The 26915-nt window shown below is 43.4% G+C and overlaps 1 protein-coding gene and 1 non-coding gene across 2 annotated transcripts in view; one reads left to right on the top strand and one right to left on the bottom strand.

Moving 5' to 3' along the window:
- Positions 1-26915, bottom strand: part of Sgk3 (serum/glucocorticoid regulated kinase family member 3) — a 126778-nt gene that overhangs the window by 87260 nt on the left and 12603 nt on the right. The window lies entirely within an intron of this gene.
- Positions 11041-11146, top strand: LOC121827702 (U6 spliceosomal RNA). The gene has a single exon (XR_006070017.1). It is a non-coding gene; the product is annotated as a U6 spliceosomal RNA (small nuclear RNA).

Below are 26915 nucleotides of genomic sequence, written 5' to 3'. Positions count from 1 at the left end.
AGCGTTCTTTACTGTCTTGGCCATGGTGTCTCTTCATAGCAATAGAACAATAACTAAAACAGAATATAGTAAACTCAATCACTTATGTTGCTTCTACTTGTCTGTTTTTGTTTTGTTTTAAATAGGGTTTCTCTGTGTAGCCATAGCTGTCCTGGAACTCTTTCTGTAGACCAGGCTAGGCTGGCCTCAAATTCAGAGATCCGTTTGTCTTTGCCTCCCAAGTGCTGGTATTAAATGTGTGTGCCACCACCACCTGGCTGTTGCTTCTAATTTTAAGAAAATACCATTTACTAGCTAGGCATCTGTAATCCTAGCATTTGGGAACAGAGGCAGGAAATTCAAAACTAGCTTGGCTACATAGTAAGTTGGACTCACATAACAAAACTCTGTCTCAAAAAATCAAATAATGGGGCTGAAGAGATGGCTCAGTGGTTAGGGGCACTTGCTGCTTTTCCAAAGGACCCAAGTTTGGTGCCCAGCTGTAATTACATATCCAGGGGATCTAACTTACTCTTCTGGCCTCCTTACTTAGAGCACCCACACTTACACATAAAAATAAATCTTTTAAAAAACCAAATTAAGGGCTGGAGAGATGGCTCAGCCGTTAAAGGCTAGGCTAACAACCAAAAATATTAAAAAACCAAATTAAAACAACAATAACATCAACAACAAAAGCCTACCACTCACCACACTTTGGGATAAGAGCTACAATTTTATTAAAGGCCTTTAAAATATCTCTGCCTTTCCAATTCTACATCTTTTGAAGTACGATCTGCTTTTATACCACCCAGTCAAAACGACACACTGTAGAACTGTAAATACAAAATCAAGAAGGATTCAGTAGTAACTAATAAACAGATATTAAAGGTATTTGCAAATGTTAATGCTAACCACTAATTTCTTTGAGACATTTTTCCTTTTTGTAGAGTTCTTATCTTTCAACACTCCCCCCGCTCTTTTGAGACAGGGTTTCTCTGTGTAGTTTTGGTGTCTGTCCCGGAACTCACATTGTAAACCAGGCTGGCCTGAAACTCACAGAGATCCGCCTGGCTCTGCCTCCTGAGTGCTGGGATTAAAGGCGTGCACCGCCACCGCCCAGTTTTTCAATACTTTTTTAATGAAAAGATTTTTTTTTTCAGACAATATATTTTGATCATGTTTTTCCTCTCCCTCAATTCCTTCCATATTCTCCCTAACTACCCAATTTTATGTTTTTTCATTCTTTCTCTCTTTAAAACAAACAAAACACATTAAGAACACACACACACACACACACACACACACACACACACACACACACACGACCCACAAAAACAGAAATCAAAATGAAGAAGCGAAAGACCAATAAGACAAAAGGAAAACCTGTTAGCTGTCCCTTTCACAGTCTGTCCTTCACCCTCCCCCCGGCCCCCCACTGTCTCCCCTTCTCCACGACATTAATCTACTTCCCCTTCCTTGGAAGACTCCCCTCCCCCTGCTCTCTTACTGTTACCTAACCTCTGTGGCTACACACACCTAAAGCTTAAAAGCGAACATCCACACAAAAGAGAAAGCATGCAACGTTTGCCTTTGTGGGTCTGGGTAACCTCACTCAGGCTGGTTGTTTCTAGTTCCACATCCATTTACCTGCAAATTTCATAATTCATTTTTCCTAACAGCCAAATAACTGGGTGCCACATTTTCATTATCCGTTCATCAGTTGCTGCAGATCTCAGCTGTTCCCATTTCTGGCCAATATGTCTAGAACAGCAATGAACATGGAGGAGAAAGTGTCTCTGTAGTGGGATAGCAAATCCTGGGAATATACAACTGAGCAAGTTTTTAACCTAAGTATTTTTGGCTTCTAGGAAATATTCCTATTTTTATTACATCTATCTGTATGTGTGCTGTGTGCTCTCATGTGGAGGCAAGAGGAGTCTCCGGGACTGAACTCAAGCTGTAAGGTTTGGTGGCAACCACCTCTCCCGGATGGGCCATCTTGCTGGCCTAGTATTTTTAATTTCTACGTAGTTTTAATTTCTGATGTACTTAAAAATAACTCATGTAAATATACGTTCTTTGGGTCTGTGAGACTGAAATGTTTGAGAACCACAGATGCCTATAATCAGTGAAAGAAGACAAATGGACCAGCCTCGTCAGAGAGTGTGTCAGTCGGGGATCTCTAGAGGAAGGGAACCCGCAGGATGACAAACTGTATACAGCAACACCAGCTGACTCCCACTGGGGGCTGAGCGCCTGACAGGCCAGCTCGGTCCTTGAGGCAGAGGGAGAAGTCCTACAGTAGCCCGCTCTCACTGGGGAGGGCCAACACCAGGTGGTGGCGGAGCCCACAAGACTGGATGTCTCAGCAGTCCCAACCTGCTGCTGGGAGTCTGGAAGGTTCCCGAGGGACCACTGATCCCTATTTCCTGATGGAAGCCTGGACACTCTGGTTCTGGTAGCAGTGGAGGAAGCAGCAGCCACAGGAGCCACAGGGAGAATCAGCCAAGCCAGCAAAAGGGGAGTCATCTTCCTCTACCACCCCCTTTTTACCTGGACTGCTACTAGAAGGTGCCACCAACAGCCCCACCATCAATTCAGACAATCAGGACAGGTCAGGCGTGGCTCCTTACTCAGGTGATTCTCCTTTGAGGCAAGTGGACATTAAAGACAACCATAATAGAGAAGGACCACGTGGTTACAATCCCTGCTCTTCTGAGCTATGCATTTCAGGAGATTAAGTCAGGAGAACTGAAAGTTCAAGGCCTGCCTGGGGCTAAAATTTAGTGAATGCTGCCTCAAAAACAGTGAAAGAAGTGCTTGCTTCAGCCGCACATCGACTACGGTGGGACCCTAGAGAGGATGTGCATGGCCCCTGCTCAACAATGACGACACAGAACTTTGTGAAGCATTCTGTTTCTTTAAGAGAAAGGTGGCCTGGGGACATAGTTCACTAGTGAAGCACTCAAGCCTAGCACGAGTGAGGTCCTAAGTTCAATTCCCAGTACTATAAAAATAAGTAAAGAACCTTGGGACTTGTTAGGACCTCAGAAGCGACAGCCATGTTTTTAAGGGGAAAGTGGATTTGTGTTCAGAATACAAGTGGATGGCTAGAATGTTTGTTTTTGAGACAGAGGGGCAAACTGTGCACTTTCCTCTCTCTCATCCCTCCCTCCCCCTTCCTTCTCATTCCCTTCCTGCTTCCTTCCTCCCCCTCCTCCCTCCCCCTCCTCCCTCCCCGCTCCTTCCCTTCCCCTGAGGAAAGCAGGGAGCATCCTGCAGTGTCTCTCCTAGTAACTCTCCCCTTGAACTTGTCTAACCATAATCTTGGCTGCCCGGTGAGCTTGGGTAAGGATTCTTCATGGTTAAAGTCCCTCCGCTTGAGGATAATAATGTTATAAAAGGTGACAGTGAACATGACATAAGGTCACATAGAAATGTATTAAACGCAGAGGGAAAGAGAGAGGAGCCTACAGAATTCTAGGATCCATGGAATTCTGCCTTCCATCTCTTAGGAGCTTTGTATTCTTGGGTGAATTTTAACTGATTTGAGCTTCAGGTTTATGGGCATAGAGGAGAATAATCGTACCTGTATTTGTAATGGCTGTGAGAATTAAATAAAATGTCTATGATATACTTAGCAACTGAGCCGAAGGAAGCATCCAGCGTCAGCTCTATGTTTAATGCCTCCCAGTTTTCAGATCTTTTCTTTTGTTTAGATCTCATTTGATTGTCTCAAAAACTGTGGTTTTCTCACACTTCTCCAACTCCCTACACCCCCTTCCTCCACGATCTCCCCCAGCAACACCCCAACTTCAGAGAGGCCACATGCCCACACGGCTGTGGTGCAGACACCTGGCTTTAGAAGGAAGGGTACTTCCTCTCTGCCTTCTGAAAAGAGGCTACCGCGCTCCTCCAAAACCACAGTCAGCCCCTCGTTTCCGCCTGAGCTGCTCTGCCCACCCCCATGCCCACAGTTTGATTTCAAGTCTCACCTTCTCCCAAAGCCTTCTCCCCGACCACCTTCCACCCAGAGGTCCCCAATGGCCCCTAAGTTACTTCCACCATACTGTGGGTTAGTTTTTATTGTCAACTCGACACATCATAGATCTACCCGGGAAAGAGGGAACCGAACTGAAAGAATTGCCTCAGTCAGACTGGCCTGTGCTCATGTCTGTGAGAGACTGATCGTGGATGGGAGGCCCCAGACCATGGCGGGCAGCACCATCCCTACACGGGTGGGCCTGGGCTCTGTAAGAAAGCCAGCTGAGCATGAACCAGAGAGCAGGGCAGGAAACTATTCCTCCATGGTTCCTGCCTCCAGATTCCTGCCTTGACTTCTTGTCCTGACTTCCTCAGTGATGGACTGTGACCCAGGAGTGTAAGATAAAATAAGCCCTTTCCTCCCCAAGTTGCTTTTGGTCAAGAGTGGCTTGTCACAGCAACCAAAAGCAAACAGGACACCTACACTGTCTTCTAATCACCTCTGCATATCTATTTCCTTTACATCCTCAGGGCCTAATGCAGTGTCTCATACATACGTGCCTAATTACCCTGGCCTGTTCAGGACTGAATAATAATTTCTAATATCCAAAGACCAGAGTCCCAGAAAATTTCCTGTAGTCTTAGGTGGGTAGTCACTAAACTGTATATTCGGTGAAGAGATGGTCCATCCCAGCGGACTTCTCTGCCATCTCCATCACCCATTCTTTGACAATGTCATCAATGTCTACCCTGCTGGAACATGGCACAGTGCTCTCCGTATGGCCAAATCTACTGGACACTTGGTACTCATAGAACCTCACAGTATATGTCACAATATTTGATAATCAAAGATTACTCAAGGTTTATGTGTGTGTGTGTGTGTGTGTGTGTGTGTGTGTGTGTGACACTTGTGCACTACCAACCTTGTTATTCTTTTCTTTAGGTACAGTTGCATTATTACTGGTTTTGACTAGTAAAGTCTACTGACTTCTGATACTTATCCCTTGGTGAACATAATAGTGAAATTGCTAGGCCAGTTGTTAAGCTGAAACCCTTAACTGGTCACAGGCATATGGGGATTCTATATCGGCCATGTTCTGTATCTCAGGCTGTGGGTAGAGGAGTATTTATTATTCTTTGTACAGTGTACATTTGCTGTGAATGTTCATCATGTTTTTGCTTATAAGAGTTTTTAAAGAGTGAACTTGAAATAAATTTTAAACAACTGGGTGTGGTGGTGCACCCTTTAACCTCAACACCCAAAGGGGCAGAGGCAGGTGAATCTCTGTGAGTTCAAGGCTAACCTGGCCTACAAAGTGAGTCCCAGGACAGTCAGGGCTACTTAGTAAGACCCTGCCTAAAAAACAAAACAACAACAAAGCACATTTTAAACAATACAAATCTAAGCCCACTATATATTAAACCTTTTCTCTTAAAAAGTGTAAGTGGGGATTTTTAGTTGAATAAAACATGCATCCATAGAAGAAGCAGGAGAGATGGCTCCGGGTTTACGAGCACTTCCTCTTCTTCCAGAGCACGAAGTTCCCAGCACTCAAGCAGGCTGTTTGGTGAAAGCCTGTAATTCTGTTTCCAAGGGATCCAACACTCTTCTGTCTCCTTGGGCACCCACACTCATGGCATTCACACACACACACACACACACACACACACACACACACACTTTAAAAAAGAAAAAGACCCATATAGCAACAGAATTACATAATATTTACCAGTACAGTTCAGAATAACAGTGTTCCAAATGCAAGAAATGAATAATAATTTTTCCATCATGAAATAAATCAAATTTTGTCTATGTTGCCATATGGTAACCAAAGGTGGTGGTCTGCAAAAGCGTACAAGAGAATTACTTCCTGAATAATAGAAAATGAACTGTGTCTTCCATCCGTCCTACGTTCCTCACCCTTCTTCTGTAGGGACAATTAGAATGTCTAGAGAGTTTCTCAAGAAATAATTTAATGGAGAATCCGGAGTCCCTGATGGCCAACATTGACATGACATGTTTCAAATTGATGAGTCTCCTGTCTCTGTAACGCAATCCAGACAAATGGATGACAACGGTACACAGACAATTTTCAAAATTAAAATTGATGAGCACGCTCCTTCTGCATGTCAGAGCTTATTGATCTCAGTATCAGTGCTGATGGGGGGACGCCAGGGAGAGTGCCACTGGGCTGCTCCTATGGGTCCCGCCCCTGCCAGGGAGTGAGCAGGAAGCAAGTCCCTGCATCCAGACATGGCCGCAGTAAGGGCAGGGAAAACACACTGTCCAGGATGAGCAGGCATATCGACAATACATTACCATACGCAGGAAGAATCCATCAAACCTTGACATATTTAAAAATTCCCCTCAGTGATACCCAGAGTCTGAGTACCTTAGCAAACAAAGATTTCAGGAATTTGGAATTTCCCTCCAGTAACTCACTGTGTTTTTGCAAGTTGCCAATTCAAAACAGACATGGATCAATTCTTTAGAAATCCCTCAGCATAGGCAAGCATTAGTTCAGTGGCTGCATTTTTCAAATTTACCAAAACGATTTCCAAATTAAATTTTCTAAGACTCACTATGTTTTAGTTTTGGATCATATACCTTTTTTTTTTATTAGTTGTTTGTTTGTTTGTTTTTTAATTGTTCTTTGAGACAAAGTCCACTTTTTAGCTCTGGCTGGCCTTGAACTCACTACTCTCCTCCTGCATTAGTCTTCCAGGTGCAGGGCTTACAGGTGTGAGCTACCATGCCTGACTGTACAGGTAGCTGTGACGCACCAGAATATACTACATCCGAAAAAAGGGGCATTGTGTTTGGTATTTTATAAGGAAGAGCCAAGACTGGTGCCGAGGACCATGGAGGCCATACCTCCTCAGGTTCTCTGAGGAGATCCTCATGCACTCAGTCAGATGCAGAAAGCGAATCTTTAGGTAATTTGTTCAAACTCATGTCATTAGCAAGTAAACCCAGTTTAGGAACAGAGCCCAGACCTGACCAACACAGAGGCTAGTGTCCTGTCTGTGAGCTGTGTGATGTGCTGAAGGCACACTGTGTGTCCTGTCTGTGTGATGTGTGATGTACTGAAGGCACACTGTGTGTCCTGTCTGTGTGATGTGTGATGTACTGAAGGCACACTGTGTGTCCCGTCTGTGTGCTGTGCTGAAGGCACACTGTGTGTCCTGTCTGTGTGCTGTGTGATGTGCTGAAGGCACACTGTGTGTCCTGTCTGTGTGATGTGTGCTGTGCTGAAGGCACACTGTGTGTCCTGTCTGTGTGATGTGTGATGTACTGAAGGCACACTGTGTGTCCTGTCTGTGTGCTGTGCTGAAGGCACACTGTGTGTCCTGTCTGTGTGCTGTGTGCTGTGCTGAAGGCAGGGCCTTGATATGGAGCCTAGACTGGCCTAGAATTTCCTATCCTACCTCAGTCTCTCCACTATTGAGATTACAGGTCTATGCCACCATGTCTGTCTTATATTCACTTTTAATAAAAATCTAAACATTAAAGATAAGTTTCTAAGTGGCTGAAGTTTTAAGACATGAAGGAATGTTTTAGCTGCATGTTAAACAGGCATGCGTAAGAACATGAAGACGATCACACACTGTAATTTCTCCCTAACACACTCTCTTGTCAGCTCTTGCTTCTCCCAAGTCTAGACCTGCCTTTCTATAACAGGTGCTCTGCTATGCACTAAGAACTGACGCTGTTCACACAAAGATCGTCTCTTGTTTGTAAGTAGTACCTCTGTCCGAGGTTTTATAGACGTTATTGAGATGGAAAACTGTGGTCATATGCTCAAAAAGGAAAAAAAATTAAATGGGGTTAGGAAAACAGTATTTTTAAAACAGGCATCACACCTTAATATCATGAGAACTCAAAATACACACAACGCCACATTCAGCGCGCTTCAAGCGGAGCCCACCCCGATCTCATAGCTCCCAGTTTGTGACTTAGCCATGGGACCAACGAGCACTGGCCTGTCCCCATCTAAAATGACAGGGGCAAAAACAAACGTGGCTGTCCTGGAACTTACATCTATGTGAGACTTTCTATATGCTCTTTGGCAGACCAGTGAATACCCACAAAGACTTCTTCTTTGTAAACATCGATGTCGGTTAATCTGATCTCAGCCTTCCCACCTTCCCTCCTTTTTTTTTTTTTTTTTTTTTTTTTTTGAGCCCTCTATGTGGAAACTTGTCCGCTGAAAGTTTAAGGAGGAACTTCTTCTTTGAAACGTCACCACAAAGATGTTTCCATTCTTTCCTGCTTTCAGAACTCCTCTCCAAACAGGGGACACAATGCTGAGTAGCTGTGCCTTCCAGGACCGGAGTGGCTGTGATCACACTCAAGAACCTCCTGACACTGGGCCTCCTAACATTCCCAGGGAGAGAGAGAGGAAAGCTAAGGAGGCCTCTCCGCTCCCCTGGACACCCAAGGCCTAAGCAGCTGCCGGGGAGAAGGGCCTCGTCAGCCATATGCTGGACTGCACGTTGTCTGTGCTTCCATAACCAACACCAGTGAACTCACCGATGTGCCAAGTTGAACATGTGCAGAGCATTTTGGTCTGTCATGCCCTCTCTATCTGGGATGAGCAGAAATGAACTCCTCCAAAAGTCATGGGCTGGAGAGCCAGTTCACTGGCTGCTCTGCCAGGGAACCCAGGTTAATTCCCAGCACCCACATGGCAGCTCACAACCATCTGTAACTCCGGTTTCAAAGGATCCGATGCCCATTTCTGGCTTCTGCAGGCACCAGGCATGCATGTGATGCACAGACATATATGCAGACAAACACCCATACACTTAAAATGAAATAATAACAATAATAATTTTTTATAAGTCACACAGCACATATACACAAAGACACAAAGCTATGCCATTTGAGACAGGAAGTTGATGGGCAACTAAGAAAGGTACAGGGCAGAGGTGAAATCTTGAGTTGCTCACCCCCTTCCACTCTTCTGCCAGTGAGGAAAAGTTCTAGAACTGGAGCTATAGCTCGCTGGCAGAGCCCTTGCTTAGCACCTGCGAAGGCCTGGCCTCAGTCCCCAGCACTGGCAAAAAGAAAAAATACTGCTGGCCATGCTGGTGGTACACACTTATAAACTCCAGAGCTTGGGAGATGGAGGCAGAAGACCATGCAGGCCAACCTGGGCTATGTGGAAAGAGCCTGTCTCAAATAGATAGATAGATAGATAGATAGATAGATAGATAGATAGATAGGTAGATAGATAGATAGATAGATGATAGAGAGATAGAGAGATAGATAGATGATAGATAGATAGATAGATGATATATATATATATATATATATATATATATATAGATAGATAGATAGATGATAGATAGATAGATAGATAGTTGATAAATAGATAGATAAATAGATGATAGATAGATAGATAATAGATAGATAGATAGATAGATAGATAGATAGATAGATAGATACATAGATACATAGATAGATGATAGATACATAGATACATAGATAGATGATAGACAGATAGACAGATAGATAATAGATAGATAGATGATAGATACATAGATACATAGATAGATGATAGATAGATAGGTGATAGACAGACAGACAGACAGATAGACAGATGATAGATAGCTGGGCATGGCGTCATGTGCCTTTAATCTCAGCACTTGGGCGGCAGAGGCAATCAGATCTCACTGAGTTTGAGGCCAGCCTTGTCTACAGGGCGCATTCCAGGAGAGCCAGGGCTACACAGTGAAACTCTGTCTCAACACACAAAGCTTAAACTGTTTCTAAAACTGTCCCTATCCTCCAGAGGATGCAGCATTCAAGGCACCATCTTAGAAGCAGAGACCAGGCACTCGGTGGACAGCAGCGGCTGTGAGACTCCAGAACTGTGACTGATACATTTCTCTACTTTATGTATTAACCAGTCTCCATTATTCTGTTGCAATAGCATGAAACTGACTACAGCATGGGACCATCCAGAAACACAAAACCTTTACTAATGTTTCAGTGCATTCTTTTAGACCCTAATTCCTAAGTGTATCATCTGGGCATTTGAGGAAAACCAACTAACAACAAATGAAATAAACAAACGACGACGATAAAAATAGAAGACATTGCAGGACTGCAGTGGTTCGGCAATAAAAGCACTTACTGGTCTTTCAGAGGACTTGGGTTCCATTCCCAGTACCCATACAGTGGCGTACACCCATTCATAACTACAGTTTCAGTGGATCCGACACCTTCTCTGACCTTTGTGGGTACCAGGGATGCTGGTGGTGCACACATACACTCAAACAAACACTCTCACACACAAAAAATAAAATCAACAAATCTATTTTTTTTATTTTAAAAGATTTATTCACAAATATAGTTGTATGTATGTAAAAAAGGGGGTTAGGTAGACTTTGAAATAACTTTGATTATATTTCTGAGTTTGCTAACTACACGGAAAAGCAATCCATTTACCTGTGCACAAGAAAAAATGAGTTTTTCTCTAAATCAATTCCCAAATGATTTATGTCATTCATCTCCTTACATCTCTACCACTGTGGATTTTTCAGGGCATTTTTAGTGCAATAAGCATCTACAGTTAATCAACTTCCAGTTACCACAGGCCTCTCAATTCTGTTGACTCAACCACAGTTTCAGTTTCCCCAGGAGGCACAGCCTTTCCAATCCCTCCTCCCCCTGATGACCGGGAGCCCAAAACATGAATGAGAAACAATGCTAGAAGACACTAAGAGTTGTTTGTGTGTACAAGTACGTGTGTGTGTGTGTGTGTGTGTGTGTGTGTGTGTGTGTGTGTGTGTGTACATCTCTGGTATTGTTTCTCAGGGGCTATCATCTTGTTTTTTGAGGCCTGGTCTACCTCTAGGACCTAGGGCTCAAGGAGTAGGCTAAGCTGCCGGTCACCAAGCCCAGGCTTGCTTCCCTTCCCTAGCACCAGGATAACAAGGTGAACCACCGTGGCCCTTTTCACCTGCGAGCTAGGGATCTGAACTCAGGTCCTCATGAGCAGCAAGCACGTGACTATTGAGTTATCTTCCCAGTCCCCCAAAGTTTCTTTCTTAAAAACCAAAAAGGCTGGGCTTATTTCAGTAGCACATGCACTAGAATTGGAATCATACAGAGAGGATTAGCATGGTCCTGCACAAGGATGGCATACAAACTCATGAAGTGTTCTTAACAGAAATACAAGATACCTTCATAAAACAAGAACAAGAGACTTCACAAATGAAATAAGAAAGAAGTACAGAGAATAAAGAGTACAGAGAATAACAGCTCTTAGAAACTAATAATGGAATTGAAGAAAAAAATATGGAAGGTAAAGGTGAGGAAGTCTTGCAAGAAACAGAACAAAAATACCAAGAGATGGACAAAGGGGGAAAAAACACGGTAAGGAAAAATTACAGGACTAATTCAAAACTTCTAACATGAACTACAGAAAGAAAGCCATTTCTCTAGTAAATTAATCAAATGGTAAGCACAAAATTGTCAAAAATTTCCAAGAAGAGAACAACATGGATTCTAGCATAATGGCAAAGAAATGCTCTTCATCATAAGACAGAAAAATCTCAGTGTAAAAGTTCAGAATAGAAAGTACAAAGGCATCTTTAAAGTTTCCACAGAGGAAGAAAGTGGTCACATGCAAAAGTTGAGAAATAAAAATGGTATGATCTCTTAGTAGCAACAGTGAGAAGTAGAAAACAACTGAGCAATGACTCTAAAGTTGAGGGAAATTTCTTTCAACTAGAGTTCTGAAACCAGAAGAGAGGAGATAGGCATGTTCAGATAACCTATGGCCAAAAAGCCAGGGCTAAACCTCAGCAGTAGATACTTGCCCAGCATCAATGAAGCCTGGACTTTATCCCCAGCATTAACATACAAAAAGCATTACTTTCCACGCATACTTTTTGAGGAAGCTTTCAGACTGTGTGCCCGACCCGGAATAACAGGAGGAGCCAAAGGAGCCCGGGTAAGAAGCTGAGCGTTTCCAGGACGACAACAGGAGAGCACACAGATAGGACCTGGAAGACGATATTCCCAGAGGAAGCTTTCTAGGGAGAAACAGACCTGAAAGACTTCAAGCTGCTGGACTTGACCATGTGGAGGATGGTACAGAATGTCTAGAACTGTGTTTAGAAAGACTTAGATACAAGTTCAAAGAAAACCAGCACTTAGAATGAATGGAGTGGCTCCCTAGCTATGGGATGCAGTGGACAGGCTCAGTGATGAGCAGTAATCCGAAGAGCTGGTCCACACTGGTCCACACTGGTCCACACTAGTCCACAAGTGTTTCTCAACTGATTAAGACCCACAGTGATGCAAGCAACACAAGGAATCACACTTTATACAATGAAACAGCCCTAGATGAAATCACCATGAAATGAGCTGAAAGACCCTAACCCTTCAGGCTTACACCCCCAAGCCCCAGGAAATGAGAAACTAAAAATCTAGTTCCAAGGGCAAGCTGACTCAATCATTATTCAACCACCCCTGTAACAATGTAACAATGTAAAAAGATTTCTGTTAAGAAATGTGCTCAACTGTGACTGGGATAGTTGCAGGTGTTCCAGGAAGGACCACCGTGACCTTTGTGTAAACTCCACTCCCACCCTGATACCCACCTTGAGGTTTCAGGAAGAATGTACATGCGGATGTGACTGTACCCACTCTGTGATCAGACCATGATCTTGTGAAACGAAATTGTATGGGAATTGTAATCTTACGGCTTTTGTGGGTTTTTCCTTTAAAAGTCCCCATGGGGCTGCAATAAGACACGTCTCTTGCTCTCAGGACAAGAGTAGCCTGTCTGTACAGTCGCTTCAATAAACACCTTGTGCTGTTGCATCAACTGGACTGGAGTCAAGGGCACCCACTTGAGACCCTAGATTTTGGGATCTAACAGAGCTTACTTTTTTTTTTTTTTTTTTTTTTTTCTTTGGTTTTTCGAGACAGGGTTTCTCTGTGTAGCTTTGCGCCTTTCCTGGAACTCACTTTGGAGACCAGGCTGGCCTCGAACTCACGGAGATCCGCCTGCCTCTGCCTCCCGAGTGCTGGGATTAAAGGCGTGCGCCACCACCGCCCGGCCCAGAGCTTACATTTTTAAAGATTTATTTATTACATATACGGTGTTCTGCCTGCATGTAGGCCAGAAGAGGAACCAGATTTCATTACAGATGGTTGTGAGCCACCATGTGATTGTAGGGAATTGAACTCAGGACCTCTGGAAGAGCAGTCAGTGCTCTTAACGTCTGAGCCATCTCTCTACCCCCAAGATTGATTATATATACATATGTGTGTGTGTGTGTGTGTGTGTGTGTGTAGTTTTGGTGCCTGTTCTGGATCTCACTCTGTAGCCCAGGCTGGCCTCGAACTCACAGAGATCTGCCTGGCTCTGCCTCCCGAGTGCTGGGATTTAAGGTGTTTGCCATGGCCGCCAGGCTATATATTTGTTTTTTTTATACATAGCAAATTTTGTTTTTTTTTTACTTTGGTCTATTTAATTCAGGCTTTTTGTTTGTTTGTTTGTTTGTTTGTTTGTTTTGCTTTGTTGTTGTTTTTTGTTTTATATTTGTTTTTCGAGACAGGGTTTCTCTGTGTAGCTTTGAAGCCTATCCTGGAACTCACTCTGTAGACTAGGCTGGCCTTGAACTCACAGAGATCCAGCCTGTCTCTGCCTCCTGAGTGCTGGGATTAAAGGCATGTGCCACCATGCCGGATCTATTTCAGGCCTTTTTAATACTGGTCAGAATTCCTAAATTGATTTCATAACTCAGTAATAGATTGTGATCTGTATTTTAAAATACACTGCGAAAGACTGTCATATTTTATCAATAAGAAAACACACACAGAGTAGAGAACTGGAAGAGTTAGATGTATGGGAAGAAAACTATAGACATGAGAGAAAGCATCCAAATGGAGCTTTCAAAAAACAATCACATTTGACAGGCGGTGAGTGGGAAGAAGACGATGTGGTGAAGGGTGGAGGGGTAAAGGCTCAAAAGCAGAGAGACGAAAGGTGTGCTAAAGGCACAACTCAGAGCCCCGAGTTCAAACCGCGGTAAGGAGAAGAGACTGAGACAGCACACGCAGGAGTCTGCTCTGTCGGCAATGAGGACCAGGGGGATGAGGTGGAGGCTGCCAGCCAACCTCAGCAATCATCTCAAGATGCGCATTTGTGAATTTTATGTGCCTGAAGATTACATAAATTTAAAATTTAAATGTAAAGCATACGGTGTAGCTGGAAATAAAGCTGAACGGTTGATGAACTGACTCAAGTTCATTTTCTCCTTTTGAATTTTTGTCACCTCAACTTTCCATGGAAGTAAAGGATGAGTTGGTCTGGGCAATGTCAAAGCAAGTGTGTCCCTCACAGAAGAAATACCCTTTGCTATCAACTACAGTAAATGAGGTACTTCCTTGTACCAGGCACTCAGCCTGGACAGATGGTTTCACAGCCATGAGCTTGTACTGCTCTTGAAGAGGATCCAAGTCTGGTTCCCAACACCCGCATGGCGCAGCTCACAACTGCCTATAACCCCAGCTTCAGAGGAGCCAACACCTCTGGACCCCACCAGCTCACGCTTATAATTAAAAAATACATTTTAAAAAATGAGAGAGAGAGAGAGAGAGACTTCTCTCACTTTTCTGAGGGGCCCAGGCTTTCCTCACATTAGACTTTTGCACATCATGCTGGTCCTTCAACTGTATTGTACTTCCTATAGCAAACTAAATGTCAAAAAAACCTTGAGATGCTCTCCTGGCCCCACAGTTCAGGATACATGCCCTTTGCGGCGGGCTCCTTGGGCATTCTCCAACACTTTTAACCCTGAATTACAACTGTTTATCTGCCTTCAAGATTAGATCAAAACCAGGCGAGGGCAATGGCTCAGTGGGTAAGACCCTTGCTGAACAGCCAGGTGGGGAAAACAGTGAGTTCTGGCCTCAGCTGCTGAGCCCAGATACAGCAAGAGACCCTGTGTCTATATAGAAGGTGGAGCTTGATGAAGGAAGATACCCGATGTCAACAGGGCCTCCTCACACAAGTGTGCTCGCACACATTTGAACATGCTCGCAGGTACACACATGCTCACACAGACACACACACACATGCTCACACAGGCACACTCACACACCCTTCACAATTAGATGAAAACTAACGAGAGAGCAGAAGCCAGGCTGATTTTCCTTACAATCAAGGCCCCATTCATTGATAAAGTGCTGTCCATGGTGGGCACTCAATAAGTACTTCCTAGATATAAGGCTTACACTCATTGCACCCAAATACAATGTTAAAGTCGACATCCTGATCCTACAGCCTATATGTGAGAAGTCAGAGTTTGTTTTAAACGAGAACCAATCTATACTCTGCCTACTCTACCTATGATGTAAACAGACCTAACAGTACAGACGGACTCTATAGACAGGCTGATCAGAAAAGCTTAACTAGGTGAGGTACACTGCAGAGTTTCAAGTCAAACAAATAAAGAGCTATTGTGAGGTAAGAAATGTAGGCATGCAATTAATATAGGGCTTTAAGAAGATTAGTCTTCACTGGAATGTGGGGTAGAATGGAAAATGTTTTCCCGCTCCTTTATTAGCATACATTTTAAGGTGGGAACAGATGACCACACCAATAAGGCCAGCCAACCACAAATGCTCAGTTTGCATGCATGGTGAGGTATAGTATTTATTAACAAGTGTTTTGGGGGTTTATTATGTTCTGTGTGTGGTGCTAATATAATCAAAGAACTTCAGAGACCAGAGGTATAGCTCAGAGGGAGAGGGTTTGATTAACAGGCATGAAGCCCTGGATTCAACACCCTGCATGTAAAAGAAAAACCAAACCAAACAAACAAAAATAAAAGCAGCAACCATTTGATTTGAGTCATAATAAAAGGAATGCAAAGCCTTGGGAGCTGACTCATGACATATATGTCAGCATTCACGTAGTGTAAAGAAAATATGTGATGCTTAAAACGGAAGAGAATCCATTGGAAGGGGCTGAACTTGCTATTCTGGTAGAATCAAGTCATAGTTTCTCAATCCTCTTACTCTGTTAGTGCTTCTGAATAAATAAACAATTTCAAAGACAACCACGACTTCCAATTCTAGAGAGAAGTCTGTTGAATGTGTTTCTGAGAGCCCAAAACTTTCTGATGAGGAGCAAAAATACAAACAGGCCAGGAAGCTCCAATTCCAATACAACAATGGAGTTGGAAAGATCCTCTCCCATACTGAAGATTTTCTATTTAATGTGGCCCTGTTTGGGCTTGTATAGTTGGAAAGATCTTCTCCCATACTGAAGATGTTCTGTTTAATGTGGCCCTGTTTGGGCTTGTTTGTTTTTTGTTTTGTTTTGTTTTGAGACAGGGTCCCATGCAATCCAGGTAGTCTCAAACTTGCTATGGAGGATAACCTTGAACTTCTGAATGTCCTGTTATCCTCCATCCCCCAAATCTATCAAACTGAGGGCACTGTGCTGGCTGGACAAGCACTGTACCCACTGAGTTACCTTCCCAGAACCTGTTTTTTGTTGTATACATGTTTACTAGAAGCGGCCTATGAGGGGGCTGGAGAGGTGGATCGGTGGTTAAGAGCACTGGCTGATCTTCCAGAGGTCCTGAGTTCAAGTCCCGGCAACCACATGGTGGCTCACAACTATAATGGGATCTGATACCCTCCTCTGACCTGCAGGCATGCATGCAGGAAGGCCACTCATACTGAAAAATAAAAAGAAAAAAATACTTTAAAAAATTAAAAAAAAAAGTGGCCTATGAGGTTGCACTATATGAAACTAATTATCTATATATCTATATGTCTATATAGTTGTATTTCTAACTAATAGACAGATGGCACATCAGTCTGAAGGATAAAGAATACCAGCCATGGTATAAGGCATAGATTTGGGAGTTATCAGCACAAGACACAGGCAAATCCATGGAGTAGTTTTAATTACCTATTCACAGGTAATACAGTCCAAAGAGAGAGCAACAGAAACCTGGGTGCCTAACATTAGGCGGCATGATCTTGCCATCCTTACATTTAGGTTGGAACTCATCTTAAAAAGTCACTGTCCTTTCCTGTGACCCAAAATTCTTTCTTACAGCTTAATAGGACACAAAGAAAAGGTTGTGTGCTATGTCTTCATTTGAAACAACTAACAGAAAAACCAAGTTAAGGCAGGAAACGCAACGAACAGTGAACAGTATTTGGTAGCCAGGTGTGATGGCCTGTGCATGTAATCCAACTCCTGAGAGCTAGAGACAAGAGGATGAATTCAGGGCTGGAGAGATGGCTCAGTGGTTAAGAGCACTGTCTGCTCTTACAGAGGTTCTGAGTTCAGTTCCCAGCAACCACATGGTGGCTCACAACCATCCATAATTTGATCTGGTGCCCTCTTCTGGCCTGTAAGCATACATGCAGACAGAATACTGTATACATAATATATATATATATATATATATATATATATATATATATATATATTTTTTTTTTAAAAGAGGATGAATTCAAAGACATACTGGTTACACAGTGAATATCAGCCAGGCTGTGCTACATGAGGCCGTATCGCAAACAAAACAGTAGTATTAAGAAGTTAGGAATGGTACTCCAGCACCCAGAAGACTGGACGAGGAGGGCTGCTGTACTCAAGGCCAGCCTGGGCACACACTGAGCACCAGACCAGTCAGGGATGCACAGTGAGATCCTGTTTTAATATTACTAGGAGGTGGAGGTGTTGCTCAGTGGTATAGTAGTTGCTTAGAATGAGCAAAGTCCTGAGTCTGATCTTCAGTGATACACACACACACACACACACACACACACACACACACACACACACACACGGGGTGGGGGCTCGGAAGATAATTTTCCGTAAGTTGTTTACCTAGTTTAAGAAAATTAAAAGCCCAGCATTATGGTACACAGTTGTAATCTCAGCACTGGGGGAGGAAACAGGTAGATCCCAGCACAGCCTACTTGGTGAGTTCTAAGACATTTCCTAAATAAATAAAATGAGTAGTAAAAAGGTAGCAGCTACATATTTACTCATGTAAAGATCTGGTCAAAGCTGGGCGGTGGTGGTGTATGCCTTTAATCCTAGCACTTGGGAGGCAGAGCCAGGCGGATCTCTGTGAGTTCGAGGCCAGCCTGGTCTACGGAGCGAGATCCAAGATAGGCACCAAAACTTCAAGAAGAAACCCTGTCTTGGAAACAAACAAACAAACAAACAAACAAAAAGCTGGTTGATGTGGCACATGCTTGTAATTCCAGCATTGGGAGTGAACAGGCAGGATCTCTGGAGCTGGCTGAACACCTAGCCTCAACTAATCATCAAGACCTAGTGAGAGACCTTGCCTCAAAAAACAAAAATGGATAACTCCTGTGGAATAGCGCCCAAGGTTGATCTCTGGCTTCTACATGTACTTGCAGACACATATGCATTCATACACATACAGACATACCTAAAGATACATCTCCCACACATACACATACACATAAAGGTGGGTGGTTCCTGAGGAACAGTACCCAAGGCTTTCACATGCTTGTAAAATAGCACCCACAATACATGTAAATCCACATACACACAAAGAAACACACAAAGAAAAATCAAGATTATTGACATTTACTGAACACTTACCACGTCACAGCATCGTGCCAAGTGCTTTCCAAGTAGCATTAAGCTTAAGAACCCTGTGTAGCCGGGCGTTGGTGGCGCACGCCTTTAATCCCAGCACTCGGGAGGCAGAGCCAGGCGGATCTCTCTGAGTTCGAGGCCAGCCTGGGCTACCAAGTGAGCTCCAGGAAAGGCGCAAAGCTACACAGAGAAACCCTGTCTCGAAAAACCAAAAAAAAAAAAAAAAAAAAAAAAAGAACCCTGTGTAGCATGTCACATTACTGTGTCCATTCTGTCCGTGAATACACTTAATGAGAGATGGGTGAGCCATCACTTAACTAAAATCTTGGCAAATATATGCCTCCATTCTTAATTATTGCTAAGGATAATCTCTCAAAGGTGCTAAAATAGGTTATGAATCATGAGCTAACCCGCCACATTTATACATAGCACCTCCTGCCAATGACATTTACTCTACCTGTCTCATCTTACAGTACATACATTAGAAAGAGAATACGTTTTGGGTTTACATGTGATTACACCAATGTTTTGGATAAAGGTTCTTTTAAGTGTCACAGTCAAAAGACTCATTCCTTTAAAAAAGTATTACATTGTATTTATTTGGGGTGTGTGTATCTGTGTATGTACGTGTGGGAGCACACTCATGGCAGGAAGCGAATGTGGAGGTCAGAGGACAATCTTCAAGAATTGGTTCTTTCCTTCCACAGTGTGGGTTTCAGGGATTGAACTCACGGTGTCTGGCTTGGTGGCAAGTGCCTTTACTCACTGAGCCGTCACCGGCCCCCAAAGATTCATTCTTTGATAATAGACAGAAATATCAACGTTGAAACCAGAGGGCTGAGATGTAGCTCAGTGGAAAAGCACACGTCTATCATAGGAACCAAGGTTTCACCTCCAGCACATGTGTGCATAATGCCCCTCATGCTCCTGAGGAACTTTCAAAAGCACAATCCGAATGTCCTGTGCTTCCGGCCATAACGCTGACTCCATCCAAATGAAGTGATGCATAAACATGTCCTGGTGTAGCTTCTTGCTTTGATCCTTTAATATTTTATTTGCAGTAGCTCAATCTATCGTGGCTAAAGCAGTGGTTGTGCTGAACATGTACAGACTTTACATACTTGTCACTAATTCCTAAATACTATAACAACCATTTCATATGTGACTGCATTATTATAAATGAATTATAATGAAATATATTATAAATGAACAATCTAGAGGTTATTTAAAGTACATGGCGGGGAGGCTATATGGATATATCTCAGTTTGTAGAGCACTTGTTTAGTATACACGAGGCCCTTGGTTCAATCCCTGGCACTTCATTAAGTGAGGTGTGCTAGTACATGCATGTAATCCCAGCACTTGGAAGGTAAAGATAGGAGAACCATAAATTCAAGACAGTGAGTTCAGGCGAGTCTGCAATACATGAGACCTGGTCAGTAATAAGGAAACAAATAAAGGTTATAGAAAGATGTATGTAGATTACATGCAAATATCCATTTTATATATGAGACTTGAGTTCTTCAGGGTTTGGTAGCCATACAAAGTCTTGGGCCTGGGACTGGAGAGATGGCTCCATGGTTAAGGGCACTCACTGCTCTTTCAGAGAACCCAAGTTTGGTCCCCAGCACCCACATCAGAGGACTGAAAACCACCTGCCACTCCAGCTACCAAGAGCCAACACCCTCTTCACACACAGACACACACACACACACACACACACACACACACACACACGCATAAAACAAAAATAAAACATAAAACAACAACAAGACAAGTCTTGGAACCAGTGTCCTTGGAACCAATAGATGCCATCTTTTTCATTAAGGATGGAAAAGCTGGCCTTTTAAGAGAGCTGTGTGCTGGTAAGTTCCTCTACACCTGTGCATGCTTTTCAATCAATGCTAATGACTCATAAGCACTATTTCTTACTTAAGTTCACGCATCACAACCTGTTTTCCATTTTCCCTCCTTTTAAAGCTGAACATAAAGCTGCACATGGTGCTGCATAACCTAAATCCTAGTACTCTCCAACTGGAGGCAGGAGAATCAGGAGTTCGAAGTCACATTCAGCTACATTGTGAGTTGGAGGCCAGCCTGGGCTACGTGTGACCCTGCTTCAGAACTTTAAAAGGCGGGAGGGGATAGGATGACAGTGCAGTAGTAGAGCATTTGACTCTAGTCTGAATAAGACCCTGTATTCAACTGCAAAATAAGAAAGTCCGAACCGTTTAAACAGTATGTGCAGAACCATGACCCAGCTCACTCGACGGCCTGTCCTCTGGTCTGCCCAGGGCACCTCCGACATGCTCAGTGTGTCTTGTTCTTTCTTTCAGATGGGATCTTTCTATGCAGCTCAAACTCACTACGGAACTCAGCCTGCCCTCCAAACTGGCAGTCCTCCTGCCTCAGCTTCCCAAGCGCTAGGATTCCATGCATGTGGCACCATGCCTGACTTAAAAGTGAGTTCTTTCAATAGAAAAGAGGTTTTGTCCTGACAGCTTCAACAGTTTTTAAATAAAACGTGCTACCAATGTGAGGTTCCGTCTACTGTTTGTTATTTGAAAACATCCGTTGAACAGTAAAGGCCATCAAACACGCTGACCCATTCTCTGTCACAACACACATTTCAAATGGTACAAATCCCAAAAATTTTGTCGCCATTGGCATTTTAACAGCACACAGACCACCCTGCCCCCCACACTTTCAAACTCCTGTTTACTATGATTCCTGCAGCAAATCCCAGCAGCACATTTTAGAACTTGTGCAAATTTAGAAGTAACCGTTCCCCTCAGTTCATTTCTGGTGAATGGCTGTGTGGAACTCTGGATTTAAGTACAACTACATTACTGTTCTCTGGTTCGTGTAGAATAATTCTTGGATTCACGGCCATGCCAAGCTAAATGACACTGCAAAGGAACCCTTTGTTTTCAAACCAACCAGGGCTCGGCTTCAGATAATGCTATCAAGAATCTTATTCATGTGGCAAAGCCTAGTTAAAGCTGCAAAAGTTGAAAACAACAACAAAAACTTCCATCTTTATTGAAAGAATCATCTTTCAAGGTTTTTTTTTTATATATATAAGAATTTAATAGAACCATAGAATCTGAGAGGTGGAAAAACTTGGAGTTCTTCGCAGTCAAAGAAAATGAATTCCCGCTTGCTCAAGGTTACGAGTTAGTGGCGGATCTAACGCTAGCGGCCAGGCTGTCTCAATTCCCCAGGTGAGGCTGTCACACAGTGTACACCAGCAGACGGTCTATGTCCACCAGCATTTACCAGGGGCCATCTTCATGCCCTTCACTGTGCCAAGCATTTTCACAGCCGTCATGTCTCTCACAGGTTAGCTCATAAGTTATAATCACATTCACTCCCTTAGACATTCAGTGTTGCCAAGAGTGCTGCCACATGATCTAAATGGAAAGATGTAATTCCGTTACTGTAGTAACCACACTACTGAAGAGGATGTGTGTCAACAGCCGGCTTCTCTCTCAGACATTTTCCTTCCAGAGATGGAAACAGATTTAGATCGCTTGGAGTTGTGTTTTTGAGTAACAACAGCCTCTGTGCCAAGACATATAAAGACGTCTACAGCTACCGCCTTCTTCATGGTCTATATTCTTCCCCCCACAATGCAATCCTGATTGAGTCGTTTATAGATACTGTGTGGTACCCATACTTTCTCCTAAAGTATTATTTCATCCGATGTACCAATATAATGTTTCCAGCTCTAGATTCCACGTATGCCTTCTAGAATTTCTTCTCTATACCATGACCTCACATCCTTCATCAGGCCAATGGCCTTCTAAATGATTATTGTTATATGATAGAACGTATGAACTGAAGGACTATGCAAAAGACATATACAGCTTTTTTAATATCAAAATGTGGATATTTAATTTTTATAATTTCAAAACACTAGTTTGTTTTTAATAAAGAATATGTTTTGTGTCATATAACAAAAAGTCTAATTATATTTTTATAAGTGCATTATCCATAAGGTTGAAATGTCCAGATAGTTTTGGCCGAGAAAAGGAACTTACTGTACTCAATGTTGATAAGTTGTCTCTAACAGCCTGATCTCATGCAAGCTTTTCTATCCTTGAATATTTGAAGACATCCATTTCATAGGATTCTCATAGACATAAACCAAACACTGTCACAATGAAACACAAGTAAGAACATTTAACTAGTTACTAACTTTTGTCAGGATGAAGATCCTGTTTTGGAAATTCATCACAACTAAACATTAGCAATTGTATTTTTCAACACTTCACATTAAGTTGATCAACATAAGAATGTTAATGTATCTGAGACAGGTGTTAACATTGTTTAAAAACAACCCCTGTGTATTTTGTTAGCAAATCTTATGATACAGACACAGACCAACCACAGACCTGGAAAACAGCCCAAATTTAACTTGTAGTCAAATTATAATATTTAAAAGTAAAATTTATTGTTGGCTGTGCTGGCATATACCTTTAATCCCAGCACTCAGGAAGCAGAGGCAGGCAGGTGTCTACAAGTTCGAGGCCAGCCTGGTCTACAAAGTGAGTTTCAAGACAGCCAGGGCTACACAGAGAAACACTGTCTTGAAAAACAACAAAACAAACAAACAAAAACCCCACAAAAACAAAGGAAGTAGATTTAATTAATTAATTTATTTTATTATTATTGTTGTTGTTATTGCTGTTGGGTGTTTTGTTTTGTTTTGTTTTGTTTTGTTTTGTTTTGTTTTGTTTTGTTTTGTTTTTTGAGTCAAAGTTTCTCTCTGTATCCCTGACTGTTCTGGAACTCTTTCTGTAAACCAGGCTGTCCTGGAACTCACAGAGATTGTGGGGGTGGGGAGTGGTCCCTTAGCTACACTGAGCAGAAGGAAGAGAGAACGGTCTCACTAAGATCAGGACAGTCAGGAAAAGGGAATGTCACTGCCAGTCTCAGAGGGTACAGGAGCTTTAAGAGGAGGCCATGAGCAACTTCACACCAATCAGTCAGATAACTCAGAAACGCACAAATCAATAGAACAAACTAGCAAAACTAGCCCAGGAAGGAACAGAAAAGACAGAGCAAAGGAAAGAGATCAAACCGGGAATCAGAAAAGCTTTACACAAAGAAAAGTCCAGATACAAATGTCGCCCCTGATGATTTTAAAAACTAACATTAGATGAGGCCCTGTCTCAAACAAACAAAACAGTGACAAGATGAATAGCCCAGTTTTTCAAATGAACAAAGACTCTGAATAGATACTCCTCCAAAGGAAACGTGTGGCTGGCTGAATCAGAACATGGAAAGACACACAGCTTTGAGTTAGTAGGGCCCTGCAAATCAAAACCACAATGCCATTCCCCATCCACTAAAATAGGAGTTTGAGTATCAAGTGTTTGAGGGTATGTGAAGAAATCCAAACGCTGGTGCCCTGCAGACAGCTCGGCGGGTCGACTGTTTGCCACGCTAGCCTGGCATCCTGAGCTCTACCCTGGAGCCCACATACAGGTAGACGGAGGGAAATGACCCCACAAAGTTGTCCTCTGACCTTCACATGCACACTGTGGCACACACACACACACACACACACACACACACACACACACACACTAATAATAATAATAAATGGACATTTAAAAAATAATGCTAAGCCATTAGACACTAACACAAAAACTATGAAGTCCAACAGATAGTCTGGAAAACAGTTTGTGAATTCCCCAAAAGTTAAACGAGAAGTACCTAAGGTCCAACAATTCCGCGCTTAGGTATACTCCTGAGGAAAGTGAGCACATATGACCACACAGGATTTATTCGTAAATACCCACAGCGACATTATTCCTCACAGCCAAAACATGGCGATCACCCAAATGCTCCTCGGCGGACGGCGGAACAAGCAAAGCACGGTTAGTGTGTCTACACAACAAAATGTGTTTTAGCAACAAAAATGAAGCACTACACGCTTCCACATGGGTGAACCTTGGAAACACTGGGCCAGTGAGGAAAGCCAGTGACAGAGCCCTGCATGTGGAATGGTTTCCTTTTTTATGGAACGCCGAGGACAGGTAAACCTATGGGTGTGGAGAGAGAGGGGACTGAGAACAACGGGTCCAGGCCTCTTCTTGGGGGGGGGGGGGGGCGACAGTTCTGGACCTGGGGAGAGATGATGACTGTACGTCTGAAGAAGCCACTGGCTGAGGGCCTACCACTGTGGCTTTGTTTCGGATTGTTTGGGAAAAGGTCTCAAGTAGCACAGGTCACGTCTAACTTGCTGTGTGGCAGAAACTCACCTGAACTACAGACTCCCGCCTCACCTTCCCAAGCGCTGTGGTTACAGACGGGTACTGCCGCACTTGGCTCTCTGAATCGTGGTTTGAAAGGATAAACTTAATGGTGTGTGCACTGTATCTAAACGCAGCCACTCTCCCAGCACGGGTATGGCACAGACCACCATCCTCTCTACTTATTCTAACACCTTTCTAAGCTTCTGTCACTGTGCGTTTCCTCAGCGTCGTTCTCTTCGTCTCCACCAGCTGTGTGCCGTCAGCACAGGATCTCTGAGATGGAGCCTGTTGTGAAGAACAGAACTTCAGCCACTCCCGGAGGCTGAAGCCCCAGTCTGAGCGCCTGTATCTGACCTCAAGGCCCTCCTTCGCCATGGGACCATGCAGCAGAGAGGGACATGGATGAGGAGGGCCCGACCCTGTATCTGCACTAGACAGAAAAGCACCAATCCACTTCCATACTCCACTTGAAAACAGCATTAATCCAATCTGAGGACAGAGAGGACAATCTAACCTCTCTCTAAAATATCCCACCTGCCAACACCATTTCCTTAAGGATTAATATTCCTATCGACAACTTTGGGAGACACAATTAGACCACAGCAGCACCCTCTTTACCCAGAAATGCAAACACACCTTATTAGATAGAACTATTATATATCAAAGCAAAAGAGATTTTAGACCTACGATGTTTACCATTTTTCCCTGTTAGAGGCTCATCGCATATCTGCCAAGCTAATGACCACCCCCGACTCCCCGCCGCCAGAAAGGGCAAAGTGATGATTAATAAAGTGATGCTGGTACCTGAGTGGTTTCAGAACACAAAGGTGTCTGTTGCTGCTTTCAAGTTTAATGGACATTGGTTACTAATAGAGTCTGAAAGTCTGGCAAATAGCATTCAAATTCTGGTGGCTCACAGTTTCAAACAACCAGCTTTTACAGAATTTTAAGTCCTTTTCTACCAGACAGAAATTATAACATATTTAACGCATCTTCAGTCAGAGTGCTTGAAATCTGGCACCAGTTTCTAAACTAAAACATTAAAACTGTTCCAGACTAATAAAGTAGAAAGATGGAGCCCATTTTCAAACTCACTTAACTGCCTCGTCAGGAGAAGGTTATCTGGGTAATTTGTAGGTTCATTTTACCGCCTTGTTGATGGGCACAGGGAAATAAGGAATAAAGCTGGGGAGACCCGCAGGGAGGGGCCCTGGCCTGATGCCGATAAGGGCAGCAGCCTTCCAGGCCTTGCTATACCCAGTGTGCTCATCTATAAATAAAACTATTCACCCGACCCATAGCTGTTGTGAGTTTAAGCTTTTTTTTTTTTTTTTTTTTTATTTAAATGTGTGTGGCTGTTTTGCCCGCACATACGTCCCTGCAGCATCCGCATGCCTGGTGCCCAGCAGAGGCCAGAAGAGGGAGCTGGACCCCCTGGAACTGCAGTTACAGATGGCCGTGAGCTGCCATGTGGGTGCTGGGAGACAAACCCAAGTCCTCTGCGAGAGCGGCAGTGCATTGAGCCGTCTGTCTGTCCAGCCCTACTGCGGCCTTGTAATAAACTCACCTTTCCCTGCCCCCAGCAGACGCTAATCCCCCCTCTTTGCTCTCTGAAAGGTGGGGTACAGAGACCCTGACGACAGAAAACACTTGGCCTAGTGTACACCATCAAAGGGAGAATTGGGTAAGTAACAAGCACAAAAGGACTTGCATTTTCCCATGGCACCAAACTTACGTAATCTTAAGTAGGTAAACTATAACATGACAACACCATCAGGCACTGTGGGGAAAGAAAAAGTATCTTTTCACTAATTATGCTGGCGTATGTAACAGCTGCATTAGGAAATAAGTAAGTTCACAAGCAGCGGAATAGTGCAGGTTTCGATTAAATGCTGCTTTTAATGCCCTAACGATAACTCAACATTTGGTCTTATCTGCAGTAGCAGAATGGAAGGCTTCACCCTGAACTGTGTCACAGCGCCTGACAGGAAAACAAAGCCATGGTTGGAATATGAAATGTTCCCCCAAAGTCTGGTGCCTTAGATGATGCTTG

Source organism: Peromyscus maniculatus, chromosome 2 (genome assembly GCF_049852395.1).
Source record: "Peromyscus maniculatus bairdii isolate BWxNUB_F1_BW_parent chromosome 2, HU_Pman_BW_mat_3.1, whole genome shotgun sequence".
NCBI classification, from domain to species: Eukaryota; Metazoa; Chordata; class Mammalia; order Rodentia; family Cricetidae; genus Peromyscus; species Peromyscus maniculatus.
Note: the sequence above shows the minus strand (reverse complement) of the source record. Positions and strands in the feature narration are given on the sequence as shown.